The following is a 14,089-nucleotide window of genomic DNA, read 5'->3' as shown; positions in this document are numbered from 1 at the left end:
GAGCCAGAGTGAGACTCCACCTCTAAAAATAGCCAGGTGTTGTGGCAGGTGCCTGTAGTCCCAGCTACTTGGGAGGCTGAGGCAAGAGAGTCGCTTCAGCCCAAGAGTTTGAGGTTGCTATGAGCTGAGATGCCACTGTACTCTACCAAGGGCAACAAAATGAGACTCTGTCTCAAAAAACAAAAAAAACAAAATGAGACTCTGTCTCAAAAAACAAAAAAAAAAAAGCTTTAGAAGAGAAGAGTGATTTGTACACACACTTTTTGTTTTTTCTTTTGAGATACAATCTCACTCTATCACCCATGGGTAGAGTGCTGTGGCATCACAGTTCACAGGAACCTCAAACTCTTGGGCACAAGCAACCTTCTTGCCTCAGCCTCCCAAGTAGCTGGGACTATAGGTACCTACCACAACACCAGGCTAATTTTTCTATTTTTAGTAGAGATGGGGACCTCACTCTTGCTAGGTTGATCTCTGAAATGAGCTCAAGCAATCCACCTGCCTCAACTTCCCAGAGTACTAGGATTACAGGTGTGAGCCACTGAGCCTGGCCTAGTGTACATAAACTTAATTGATCATTTACCCCAGGCTAAGGACTGGAGTTATAAGACAAGATCCTTGCCTCTTATCTACTAAAACTTCCTATAGGAATATAGAAATTAATGTATCTAAAATTAAATTCATATTTCCTTTTAATCCCCTATTTAATATTCTTTCTCTGTTTGCAATTCTAATTAATGCCGCTATATCCTTCCATCCAGTTACCTAAAACAGCATATTTAGAAGAGTCGCCAGAATCAGACTATCTACTCTACTTTTAAGAATTAGCTCCAATACATCCTCCTCTGGAATCCTACCATGTCTGTCACATTCTTGATCAAGCTAGACAACAACTATTTTATACCTCTGCCTTTCTGCCCTATCAGACTAGAAGCTCCTTGAGGTCAAGAACCAGAGGATCACTGATTATAAAGGCTGATCTATGACACTGCCCAGCAAAAGGCCAAACAAACAGAAGACTTCAGAATATGAACCCAGGCAGTATGACTATAGAACCATACTCTTAACCACTATATTTGGGTTTTTGGGTACATAACAATGTCATTAACTTCAATGGACTGTGCAGGAGAATGAGATAGAAGCACAGAGAAGTTAAAGGGAAATATGGGTTTAGTTTTGGACATGTTAATTTCAAGGTGACTGTAGATCACAAAGGTAAATAATCTAATTGTCAGAGATCTATCTTGTACATCTCTATAGCCATAATACCTGGTATGGGATATGCTTACCCACTCCTTTGTTCAGAACCTCTGATGGCTTTTATACTGCCTGAAGTTCAAACTCACAAGCTTTCTAACCGTATCTTTTACTACCTTCCTGCATAAGCCTTCTAATTTAGCCTTCTATTTTGTGTCTATCTGGTATCTTTTCCTTCCTGCCCAAATGCTTCATTAACTACTTGTGCACTTATTTTCTACCTTCAAGATCTACCTCGTTAAATAATTACCTTGCCATATAACACTACATAAATGCCATAATGTTCACAAGTTAATTAATGAAGGCTATGAAAGATCCTAAAGTTCTTCTAGAATCAAAGAAACATTATGCTGTGTCCTACACTTTTAGCATGAAGAACATAATAATTTTTTTTTTTTTTTTTTGGTTTTTGGCCGGGGCTAGGTTTGAACCCACCACCTCCGGCATATGGGACCGGCGCCTTACTCCTTGAGCCACAGGCGCCACCCAGAACATAATAATTTTTAAGCAAGCAATCCATGAATACTCAAGGTGACATATGTAGTTAATACATATTAATAAACAGTGAGAGTCCCAGTCCAAAGGAATTGTTCTCACCCCTCTTGGGAGGGAAAAAAAAAATGAGTCTTTTGTTTGATAATTCAGAAGCTGGTAAATGACTGAACTAGAGAATTACCTCATTATGTACAAATAATAGACCTTCTTATGAAGACAACACAGTTACAAATTACTGACCTTAATTCCCTTCTTTTCAATTCTACAATTATAAGTTTAAAAAAAGAAAAGAAAGATTCAAAGGACCATACTTTAACTTATCAGAAAGGCCAGCCATGGTGGCTCAGTCCTGTAATCCTAGGACTCTGGAGGGCCAAGGCAGGAGGATGACTTGAGCTCAGGAGTTCAAGACCAGCCTGAGAAAGAGCAAGACTCCATCTCTACTAAAAATAAAAAAATTAGCCAGGCATGGTGATGCATGCCTGAAATCCCAGCTATTCAGGAGCCTAAGGCAGGAGGGTCACTTAACCCCAGCAACCTAAGTTGCTGTGAGCTATGCTGATGCCACAACATTCAAGCCTGGGCAACAGAGTTAAGCCCCTGTCTCCAAAAAAAAAAAAAAAAAATAGTCAAGTCTGGGCATGGTGGCTTATGCCTATAATCCTAGCACTCTTCGGAGGCCAAGATGGGTAGAATCCCTAAATTTAGGCGTTTGAGACCAGCCTGATGAAGAGCAAGATCCCATCTCTACTAAAAGTAGAAAAAAAAAAATTCCAACTGGGAGGCTGAGCTCAAGAGTTTGGTGTTGCTGTGAGTTATGACAGGGCAACTCTCTACCCAGGGCAACAGAGTGAGACTCATCCCTAAAAGGAAAAAAAAAAAAAAAGGGCAAAGATCCGTGTTTCCATCCCCACGAGCAAACAAAAATAATAAAAATAAGAATCTGATCAGGCACAGTGGCTCATGGCTATAATCCCAACACTTTGGGAGACTGAGGTGGGAGTCTCGCTGGGGGCCAGAAGTTCAAGGCTATCGGGAGCTGCAATAGAACCAATGCACTGTCTCCAAAAATGTTAAAAAATAAAAATAAAATCTTTAACAGTCCAGAAAGCAAGAAAAATAAATTTTCAAGTTGGCAAGCCAAAGCTGTTTCAATGCTAATGTCTAATAGTAGGAGAGAAAGGGCTTTGCTTGTAAGAATTGGCTATGGGAGAAAGGGGTAAAAGCTTTTAACTAAGCTTCGAAAAGTGACTATGAGTGAGATTGAGGGGACTGAAATAGACTAAGGTAATAGATCCACTGAAAACAGTGCCAAGAAACAGAACCAGCTGGGAAACAACACAGGTTAACATGAAGACAATTACCTTTATTAGCAGTATCTAATCTTTAGGCAGATGGAAACATAAGAGGTATACTTCATATGCATAAACACATTCATCTTACAAGAACTCTAGACATTTTTCAGTTCACCCTTTCTCCCCTTCTCCAGCAAAAACATCCAGCAGCTGGGAAGTCTCTTTTTAAGTGATCAGCATTCCTCAGACATTCTAAGAGGTTCGGCTATTCGTTTCCATAGAAACAGCTTTGTCAGCTAACACAGGACCCTGGCCAAGAAAAGTGAAAAGAACTTACATTATGCAAACGGGAAAAACCTTGTCTACTGTCCTCTTAGTTTCTCTTCTCTGGTATTTCACAAAACTCAAGGGTAACTTTGTTACTCTGTAAAACAGAAAAACGAGATGATTAATCAAGTATAAACGTCTATGATGTTTTTGAAGGGGAGACGGGGAGAGAAAAGTTCATTCAATATGGTATCCAATTCCATAAGCAGACAATTAAGATTTCTTAGCATGAAGTTGTAAAAATGCAACACTACCACCACCACTCCTAGTCTCCAATGAACATCAATTAAAATCAATGCTACTGTACATATGTTAGTGTTGCAGGGAACATCAGATGGTGCAGCCACATTAGAAAAGGCAATTCCTCAACAGGCTAAACACAGAGTTATCATATGTCCCGGCAATTGCACTCCCAGGTATACTCCAAGAGAAATGAAAACATGCATTCACACACACACAAAATAAAAAGCTGTTCAAAAAATATTCACATCAGCCTTTTCATAATAGGTAAAAGTGGAAGAAATCCAAATGTCCATCAACTGATTAAGAGATAAAAAGTTATATACCTATATATGAAATATTATTTGGTAATAAAAAGAAAAAATGATACATGCTATTATACAACAAATGGAAGTTAATGAAGCTGATCATAAAGGGCCACATACTGACTTGGGAGGCCGAGGCAGGTGGATTGCCTGAGCTTGAGCAAGACCTTGTCTCTAAAAATAGCCCAGCTATTGTGGAGGGTGCCATAATCGCCTGGGCCCAAGAGTTTGAGGTTGCTGTGAGCTATGACGCCACAGCACTCTACCGAGGGCAACTGAGACTCTGTCTCAAAAAAACAAGGACACATACTGCACACACTGTATGATTCCACTTATGAAATGTCCAGAAGAGACAAATCTATAGAGACAGAAAGTAGATTAGTGTTGTCTAGGTCTAGGGGTGAATGGGTAGGAGAATCTGGCCAAGGCATGCCATGTCTTTTAGGAAATGATATAAACTGTGGTGATGGCCACGCAACTCTGAATATTCTAAAAGTGACTGAATTTGCATGCTTAAAAATAGATGAATTGTATGATATGGGAATTTTATTTCAAAAGAGCTGTTTAGGCTCGGCGCCTATAGCTCAGGTTAGGGTGCCAGCCACATACACCGGGGCTGGCAGGTTTGAACCTGGCCTGAGCCTACTAAACAACAATGACAACTGCAACAACAAAATAGCTGGGCACTGTGGTGGGCGCCTGTATTCCCAGCTACTTGGGAGGCTGAGGCAAGAGAATCGCTTAAGCCCAAGAGCTGTGACACCATGGTACTCTACCAAGGGTGACATAGTGAGACCCTGTCTCAAAAAAAAAAAAAAAAAGCTGTTTAAAAAACAATGAAATACTATATAAAACAATAGAATGGCTAAAATTAAAAAGGCTGACAGGGTGGCGCCTGTGGCTCAGTCAGTAGGGCGCCGGCCCCATATACCGAGGGTGGCAGGTTGAAACCCGGCCCCGGCCAAACTGTAACCAAAAAATAGCCAGGCGTTGTGGCGGGCACCTGTAGTCCCAGCTACTTGGTAGGCTGAGGCAAGAAAATCGCTTAAGCCCAGGAGTTGGAGGTTGCTGTGAGCTGTGTGAGGCCACGGCACTCTACCGAGGGCCATAAAGTGAGACTCTGTCTCTACAAAAAAAAAAAAAAAAGGCTGACAATACTAAGCATTAGTCAGAACACAGAGAAACTGAAACCCCCACACAATACTGGTAAGAATGTAAAATAGCAGAGTCTGTTCGGCAGTTTCCTTAGACAGTTAAACATACATTTACCATAATGCCCAGCAATTCCTCATAGGAAAAATAAAAGCATATTTTTATTTGTAAAAGGCACTAAGATGTATATAGAATATGCATAGGAGAATTATTAATATTAGTTTAGTACTGGATACTATCCTTCACCTGGTAAATAAACAAAATAGGGAATACTATTCAGCAACAAAAAGATGAATGGTCTCAAAAACACAATGCCAAAGACTATAATTCCATTTATATAAAATTTCTAGGAAGTCAGAACTAGTACTATTACAGAAAGCAGTTTGGTGGTTTCCTGGTGATGAGAGGTGAGACTGACTGCAAAAGGGCCTGAGAGAATTTTTTCACATGATAGAAGGGATCTAAAATTAGATTTTGGTCATGCCTGCATAATGATATATATTTACTAAAAGAAACTGTATCCATAAAATGTGAATTTTATGAAATGTAAAATTATACTTATATAAAGCTATTTTTAAAATTCATTAAATTGAATACTTGAAATCATTGAACATTAATGAAAGTTATACCTATTTAGCTGATTTTAAAAGAAAACAAAACCTCAAATTTTATACTTACAATAACATCTCGCTGCTCAATTATATCTCAAAGAATCTGATTTTTTAAAAAGATCATTGTATATTCCAAAAACAAGTCATACACTAACATCACATAAAAGACCCTATTACTCAATATATGTTTAACTCAATGTATAAATTTCAATTCCCAACAAAGAATGGCCCATACAGCTTCACAGAAAGAACTTACTTAGGTCCAAAACCAAGTAAATACAATTTAAAACTGAGATGTATTTGGGCTAGTTATGCAAGGGATTCACTCTGAAATCACCACTCAGTAAAAAGGATACAATATAAACAAAAATAAACAGACTCCCCAAGATTTAATCAGAAAATCTAGTTCTTAGAGAACTAAAAAGCCTTTTTAATAAATATTAAACTTAAAAAAAAACACCCTATATCTTAAGTAAATGGAACTTCTTTAACTCAATAGATACCATTAAAAAAAAGTTTTTAAGGCAATTTAGGCCTATTCATACAACTCACAAATCAAGCCTTTTTATTTTTTTGAGACAGAGTCTCATCATGTCGTCCTCAGTAGAGTGCAGGGGCATCACAGCTCAAGGCAATCTCAAACTCTTTGGGCTCAAGCAATTCTCCTGCCTCAGCCTCCCAAGGGCTGAGACTACAGGCACTTGCCATAATGTCCAGCTATTTTTTGGCTGTAGTTGTCACTGCTGTTTGGCAGGCCTGGGCTAGGCTAGAACCTGCCACCTCCAGTGTATGTGGGCTGGCGCCCTCGCTACTTGAGCTACAGGTGCTGAGCCCAATCAAGCCTTTTAAATTAAAAGTCCTGGGTTTACTTTTTAATGGAATACCATGCCTGACAAGTCCTATAATAAAGGGCATTTCTAAAATTCCATGCAGTTCATGGTTTAGATTTCAGAAAGAAGTACCTACATTTATCATCCAGATAACTGCATTCCAAAGAAGGCACTGCTATTCTCATAGCTTTAAAACTAACTGTATTTAGAATGCACTAAGCAAATAAATTTGTAAAAAGTGAAAGTAAAATCTCCTTAGTTAAAAAAACTTCAAAGTAAAAATCAATAAATAAAGATTTCAAATAAAAGTACAGGTAACATATAACTTAGATCACATAGACCTAAGATCACATAGATTACTTACATCATATAACTTAGAACATATAACAAGTCACATAGATCATCTGCCCTCAAGGACAGAAAAGAATGGTATGATTCCTGACAATTCAGCTGGATATCAATAAGGTAGAATCATTAGCTAAGATGATACATTTTTCTCAGATGGAAAATTGTAGATATTTAGTAGAATTTGCATTTCTGGCAAAAGTCCCATATAAAATATACCTACAATGGAAAGATTTAGTATACAAGTTCTAATTCTCATCCTATGATTCTAGGTCATGCAACTGTCGAGATAAAAATTACAATAAGGTAACATGGACAAAAGGGCTGGAAAAATATTGCTGCATTTACAATGTGCTAACCATCTATTATGATAAAATATTCATTTACAAAATTTTATCAAAAATTCATTGCCAGGGCAGTGCCTGTGGCTCAAGGAGTAGGGTGCTGGCCCCATATACTGGAGGTAGTGGGTTCAAACTGGGTCCCGGCCAAAAACTGCAGGAAAAAAAAAGATTAATTTCCAAACTGGATATCCACATGCAGAAGAATGAAACTGGACCTTTACTCACATGATCTGTAGTACAAAAATCAACCCAAAATAGATTAAAGACAAACATGAGATTGTAAACTGTAAAATAACTTGAAGAAAACACAGGGGCAAAAACTACATTTTTAGGTAACCAAACATGCACAGGATAGTACCCTCAGGACAAAGAATTATCCAGTCCAAAATGCAAAGTTGAGAAACTCTGAATTATACAAACATTGGAACACTGTCTAATATACCTCAAAACTGAAGCATTGACTCATATAACATGCTCTGCACATACACAAGGCAACACTGAATAGCCAATCTTCCTTGTAACCACCTAAAATGAAGCTTTTTTCTCAACTCTTTTTCAAGTACTGTTAATTTCCAAATTAGTAATAAACGCTGAGGCTGAAATTCTTACATATCATTTAATCGAGTGTTTTCCAAAACATTCAGAACAGGACTCTAAGAGTCACCTTGACAATCGATGGGAAGATAAGAACAGAGGCTCACTTTTATTTTTTATTTTTTATCTTTTATCTTTTTTTTTTTTTTTAATTTTTTTTCTTTTTTTTGTAGAGACAGAGTCTCACTTATGGCCCTCGGTAGAGTGCCATGGCCTCACACAGCTCACAGCAACCTCCAACTCCTGGGCTTAAGCAATTCTCTTGCCTCAGCCTCCCAAGTAGCTGGGACTACAGGCGCCCGCCACAACACCCAGCTATTTTTTTGGTTGCAGTTCAGCCGGGCCGGGTTTGAACCCGCCACCCTCGGTATATGGGGCCGGCGCCTTACCAACTGAGCCACAGGCGCCGCCCATATCTTTTATCTTTTTAAAGCTCAAGAAAAAAAAAAAAGTTGTTGACTTAAAAGTTTAAAAGAAACAAAACTCTCAAGTGCAGCACTCCTCTTATTTTACAAATGTTAAAAAAAGGTCCTGGCTCAGCACCCACAGCACAGTGGTTATGGCACCAGCCACATGTACTGGGGGTGGCAGGTTCAAACCCGGCTCTGGCCTGCTAAACAACAATGACAACTGCACCAAAAAAAAAAAATAGCCAGGAGTTATGACAGGTGCCTGTAGTCCCAGCTACTTGGGAGGCTGAGGCAAAAGAATCGCTTAAGCCCAAGAGTTTGAGGTTGCTGTGAGCTGTGACACCACAGAGCTCTACAGAGGGTGACATAGTAGTCTCAAAAAAAGAAAAAAGAGGGCAGCGCCTGTGGCTCAGTCGGTAAGGTGCCGGCCCCATATACCGAGGGTGGCGGGTTCAAACCCAGCCCCGGCTGAACTGCAACCAAAAAATAGCTGGGCGTTGTGGCGGGTGCCTGTAGTCCCAGCTACTCGGGAGGCTGAGGCAAGAGAATCGCTTAAGCCCAGGAGTTGGAGGTTGCTGTGAGCTGTGTGATGCCATGGCACTCTACCCGAGGGCCATAAAGTGACACTCCGTCTCTACAAAAAAAAAAAAAAAAAAGAAAAGAAAAAAGAAAGGTCTAGAAAATTTAAGTCACATTCCAAGATTAAATTACAAATACTTAGTGGTAGAGAACAAAAAACCAAGCAATTCAATAAGGTAATGATTACCAAGAGAATAGTAACACAGCAAATGAATAAAAACTACTGCCAAATAATTTTTTACACTATATATTGAGCCAGAGAAACAAAGCAAACACTTTTAGTTAATACATTCCAATACCTGATACATTTCCCTCCATTAATAGTTTATCATCTGGCTGGAAAGACAAAATATGCATACAAAATGATAAATTATGTAGTTAAATTAAATGTGGCCCCAGGCGGCGCCTGTGGCTCAAGGAGTAGGGCACTGACCCCATATGCTGAGGGTAGCAGGTTCAAACCCGGCCCCGGCCAAACTGCAACAAAAAATAGCTGGGCATTGTGGCAGGTGCCTGTAGTCCCAGCTACTTGGGAGGCTGAGGCAAGAGAATGCCTAAGCCCAGAAGTTGGAGGTTGCTGTGAGCTGTGACACCATGACACTCTACCAAGGGCAATAGAGTGAGACTCTGTCTCTAAAAAATAAATAAATAAATAAATAAATATGGCCCAAACAAGGAAAGACTAAAAAAGTTATAGTCAAAACATATTTAATGAACACCGTTAATATTATTTAGTGGTTTTCTCTGTGTACTCAACACTGTGCTATGAACTTTACATACAGTTACTCTCAAACAATCCTAGAAAATACTATTGTTATCTCCCAATGACAAGAAAGGACAGAGGTTTAAAAAAGCAAAGTGGGTTGGGTGTAATAACTCACACTTGTAATCCCAGCACTTTGGGAAGCCAAGGCAGAGGATCACTCAAGGCTAGAAGTTTAAGACCAGGTTGGACAACATAGTAACCCCTGCCTCTATAAAAAATAAAAAAATTAGCCAGGCATGGAGGTACTTGCCTGTAGTCCTAGCTACTCTGAAGGCTGAGCCAGAAGGATTGCTTGAGACCATAAATTCGAGATTACAATGAGTTATGATTGTGCCACTGCACTCTAGCCTTGGTGACAAAGCATGACCCTGTCTCTAAAAAATAGAGAGAAAGTAAAAACAAAGTCTTTGGCCCAAACGGCTCTTCCAAATAAACATTCAGCAATTACCGCCAGGCTCTGTGGTTGATAATCCCAGCTACTTGGGAGCTGAAGTGGGAGGCTCGCTCAAGAACAGGTGTTCCCCACTATAGAGACTATGATCATACCTGTGAATATCAACTACACTCCACTCTGGGAAACATAGTAAGATTCTGTCTCTAAAAAAATAATAATAATAAAATAAAAATATTTATTATCCCTACTTTACAGAGGACAAAAGCAGAATGATTATTTAAATGGTTTGAGTAAGCAGTGATGGAGGCCCTAGCAGGCGAATTAAAAGCATCAGCACTACTTGGGACAGAGCCAGGAACTTCTCATCTGTTATCTCACTGAACCTTTCCAACTCCTTAAAGTCATCTTCAATTTACAGATGGGAAAAACAAGTAGGGCCACACATAGTGGCACCTGTCTATAATCCCAAATACTCAGGTGTGGCTGGGGGAATCCCTTAAGCACAGGACTTAGAGATCCAGCCTGAGCAACTCAGTGAGACCCTGTCAAAAAAATAAATAAATAAAAAAGTACGGAGAGGTTAAACTGCTTCTCAGAGAGCCAAGGCTCATAACAAGTCTGTATGCCTTCAGAACAGAAGCTCTTAAATCTTACCATTATTTACATTTAGTCTTATACCAAGAGAAAGACGGAGAAAGGTAAAAAAAGACAAAGAGAAGAGAAAGATAAAAATTTCTACTGGTCATTAAAATTCTCTGCCTTATTATTTTGAAGGGACAAGTGCTTTTCACTTGTCCATAGAGATTCTCTTTCGAATGATGAAATTGTATGAGAAAGGTTAAACATTTGCAGATCCAAATACATTAATAGCCTCTTCTTGCTTTTTAGCTTTTACCTTAAGCATACCCAGGAAACAGTGGGGATGCATACTGGATCACCATGTCCCTTTATAAATGTGAATATCACAATGTTATAGTAGTACCTAACTATACAAAGAAGAGGCAAGCACAAGAGATCATGTGATTTTTTTAAAATCAGATAATTAGGCTACCTATATATTATACATAACATCTCCTGAAGTAAAAAATATTTTGTTTTTAATCAGTAGAACTTCTCTACTTGCTCATATCAAATGCAAAGTTAAAGGTCTTTGGAAATATTCAAGACCACACAGTCATGGCAGGTTTGGTTGGAAGCCAAAGAGTATCAAGGATATCAAATGGTTGGTTATTTGAACTGCTCCATTATCACCTTAGTAATAAAAGTTTAAATGTATCCAAAAGGTTAGCAAAGTTTTTTTTAAAGGGCACTAGGACAAAAGGTAATTTATAACATTTTCAAACTGGCTAGTAGTGGACTTTTAAATATGTGCTTTAAAATTACCTGCAATATGGCTTTTCTGTATATGACTACTAATCAAGAATACGGTATATATGACCTTGTTGAAGAATAAGAACAGTTTAGATAAGGAACAGAGCCACTGTAAGAGATAGAAGATAAAGCCCAAGTTGACTCTGAAAGCTAAAGCTAAATTGTTTGAATTTTCTCTTACAAGCACTGAGACACTATAGGTTTCTGAGTTAGAGAACAACAAAAACATGGCTTTTTAGAAAGCTACATCTACTCTATCCTATAACCACAGTTGACTAGGGGAAAGTGTGAGAGGCCAATAAAGAGAATGTTTTAATACTTTACACATGGCAGTGAAAAGGAAGCAGCAGAAGGAACGAAAAGGGATAATTTTGAACAGTGGTTATTAGAAAGGACAGTTTGACAGGATTTGGAGACCAGGAGCCAAATATAATTGTAAAATACTGAATATGCCAACTGAACCTAGGAGAATTATGGAATCTTTAAAACAGAAAAATTCTGAGAACAGGATTTTCCTCCCTGGGTGGCAGTGGTGATTAAGAATTGGAAAGAAGATGACAAATGCCACTTTAAAACTACTTAACTTATAGCCGGGCGTTGTGGCGCGCGCCTGTAGTCCCAGCTACTCGGGAGGCTGAGGCAGAAGAATCGCCTAAGCCCAGGAGTTGGAGGTTGCTGTGAGCTGTGTGACGCCACAGCACTCTACTGAGGGCAATAAAGTGAAACTCTGTCTCTACAAAAAAAAAAAAAAAAAAAAAAACTACTTAACTTAAAGTGGGAGTTTTAGTTTTAGCAAGCTGTTAATTGCTAGACAGGACATCAAAGAGGCTAAAAAGGGCAAATTTGTAAGTAATTTACATATGCATACCTTGCATTTGTAAAGCATCTTGACTTTTATAGCCAATTTCAAGCACATTAAACTTATTTGATCTCCTCAGTTGTCCTGAAAGGTAGACAGGTCAGATACCCCCATTCTCTAGATAGGCAGGTACTGAAAGTTAAGTCACAGAGCTAGAAGTAATAGGACAGGAACCAAAATCCAGATGACTGAACCCGTATGTGGATCCACAGTGCTATGTTAGCTGCCAACATTCCAGTTTCCTGGTGACATTATAAAAACTGTTATTCTCTATTCTATATTGCTCTAGTTTCAGTATGTCCTACCAAAGTTAGTCATGTATCATAACTTGAACAAAGTTTCTAATATTAATCTCTACCTTCAAAATGAATACTCTAAAAATACAACAGACTAACTCCCCTTAGATAAATTACCGATCTCACTGGGTCAAATTAAGTATTTTGGAATTCATAACTGTAACATCACTAAATATATTACTTATAGCTGATTATACCACTCCTATCAATTCTACCACCATAATATCTCACATACACCCCAGTTTCTCCCTTCTCATGCCACTACCTTATATACACAATATTTCTTGCATGAGTTTTTCTATGAGCTTCTTAACTAGTCTCTCCAATCTCAGTCTTTCACTTTACATAGTACTGCCAGAATAACTTTCTTAAAGTACCTCTATTACCATGGCAGTGTCCTTTTCAAGTTTTGCTAGCTTCTCCCGGTTATAAACTACTGTTTACTGCGAATTTATGTACCACTCATTCACTGAGCTAAGTAAGTACCTGGCATGTATTAACTCATTTAACCATCACAACAGTCTCTTTGTTCAATTTTGTGCCTTAGATTAGCAAAATAAGTTAACTCGTGCAGTGTCAAAAGCTAGAGGGCATGACTGCACCTCGAGTCTGACAGTAGGCCACTTCAACAACTATCCTGACATTCACTTGGGCTTCTCTTGACCTAGTTCTAGAATACTTTTCCAATTGATTTCTCCCTCCCCTATCTCCTGTCAAACTACTTGCTACTTCCCAGACAAGCCCTGAACTTTCCCAACTCTACCTACAACTTGAGTCTTTCTTATAACTGGAAAAAAATCCTCTGTTCAAAATTTTTATCTGTTAAAATTTTCCTCTTCTATCAAGTGTCTTATGAAATCTTTCTTAGTCCTGCCTGCCCTCCTCTACAACCTACACTCCTAGGGTACTTAATCTATGCCTCTGCTGTAGCATTTATTTTCCACCTTGAAATCAGACCAACCCAAGTAAACTGCAAGCCTTCTAAGGCAGAATCTGTCTAATTCATATTTGATGAATTCATACTATGTGCAATATTATGCTACATACAAGTATTTTTTTTAATGAAAATCTTTGACCAAAGAACTATTTATGTGAGGGGGGGAGTAGTAGACCTTCTTACTATGAATATCCTCATTCGTAATTTTCCAAATACAGTTAAAGTAATAGGGATTGCTGAGGGATGGAGAGCTGGTCTTTAAACTTAAAATTCATTCTAAGAACAGAATATCATTTATCACAGAGATTCATAGGAGCTGATTTCTGCCATTCTTCTTCCATCAAACTAATGTTTTCCTTTAAAGTAATGAACCTGAGTAATTGATTAAGCATTTCTACTTAAATGTTTTTGCTTAAATATCTCCCCTGGGGACAATGTTCCCAAGACTGGAAATACAATTTCTGGTAGAATGAAGAAATAAAATAAACAGGAGGTTAAAGTAGAAGAGCCTTAAGATCTAAACATGTTTATAAAATACAGAAATTCCTAGAGGAGCATTTCATAAGTTATGTTAAGACTTATTTTTAAAAGGAGTGTATTATTTTTTACTTTCATTCACTTTGGACCAAAGTAAAAATAAAAATATAGCAAACAAAGGGTATACGTGTACAGAAATAGGGTA

The 14,089-nt window shown here is 38.3% G+C and overlaps 1 protein-coding gene across 6 annotated transcripts in view; it reads right to left on the bottom strand.

The window, feature by feature from the left end:
- The window catches only part of PALS1 (protein associated with LIN7 1, MAGUK p55 family member), a 95,454-nt gene that overhangs the window by 66,382 nt on the left and 14,983 nt on the right, over window positions 1–14,089 (bottom strand). For all 6 annotated transcript variants that reach the window (XM_053602271.1, XM_053602276.1, XM_053602275.1 and 3 more), the window contains exon 2: window positions 3,385–3,471. The gene's annotated coding sequence lies outside the window, so the exon portion shown is untranslated. The remainder of the gene's footprint in view (window positions 1–3,384; window positions 3,472–14,089) is intronic.

This window comes from Nycticebus coucang, chromosome 9, assembly GCF_027406575.1.
Source record: "Nycticebus coucang isolate mNycCou1 chromosome 9, mNycCou1.pri, whole genome shotgun sequence".
Classification (NCBI taxonomy): Eukaryota; Metazoa; Chordata; class Mammalia; order Primates; family Lorisidae; genus Nycticebus; species Nycticebus coucang.
The sequence above is the reverse complement of the archived record's forward strand: the minus strand, read 5'-3'. Positions and strand labels throughout refer to the sequence as shown.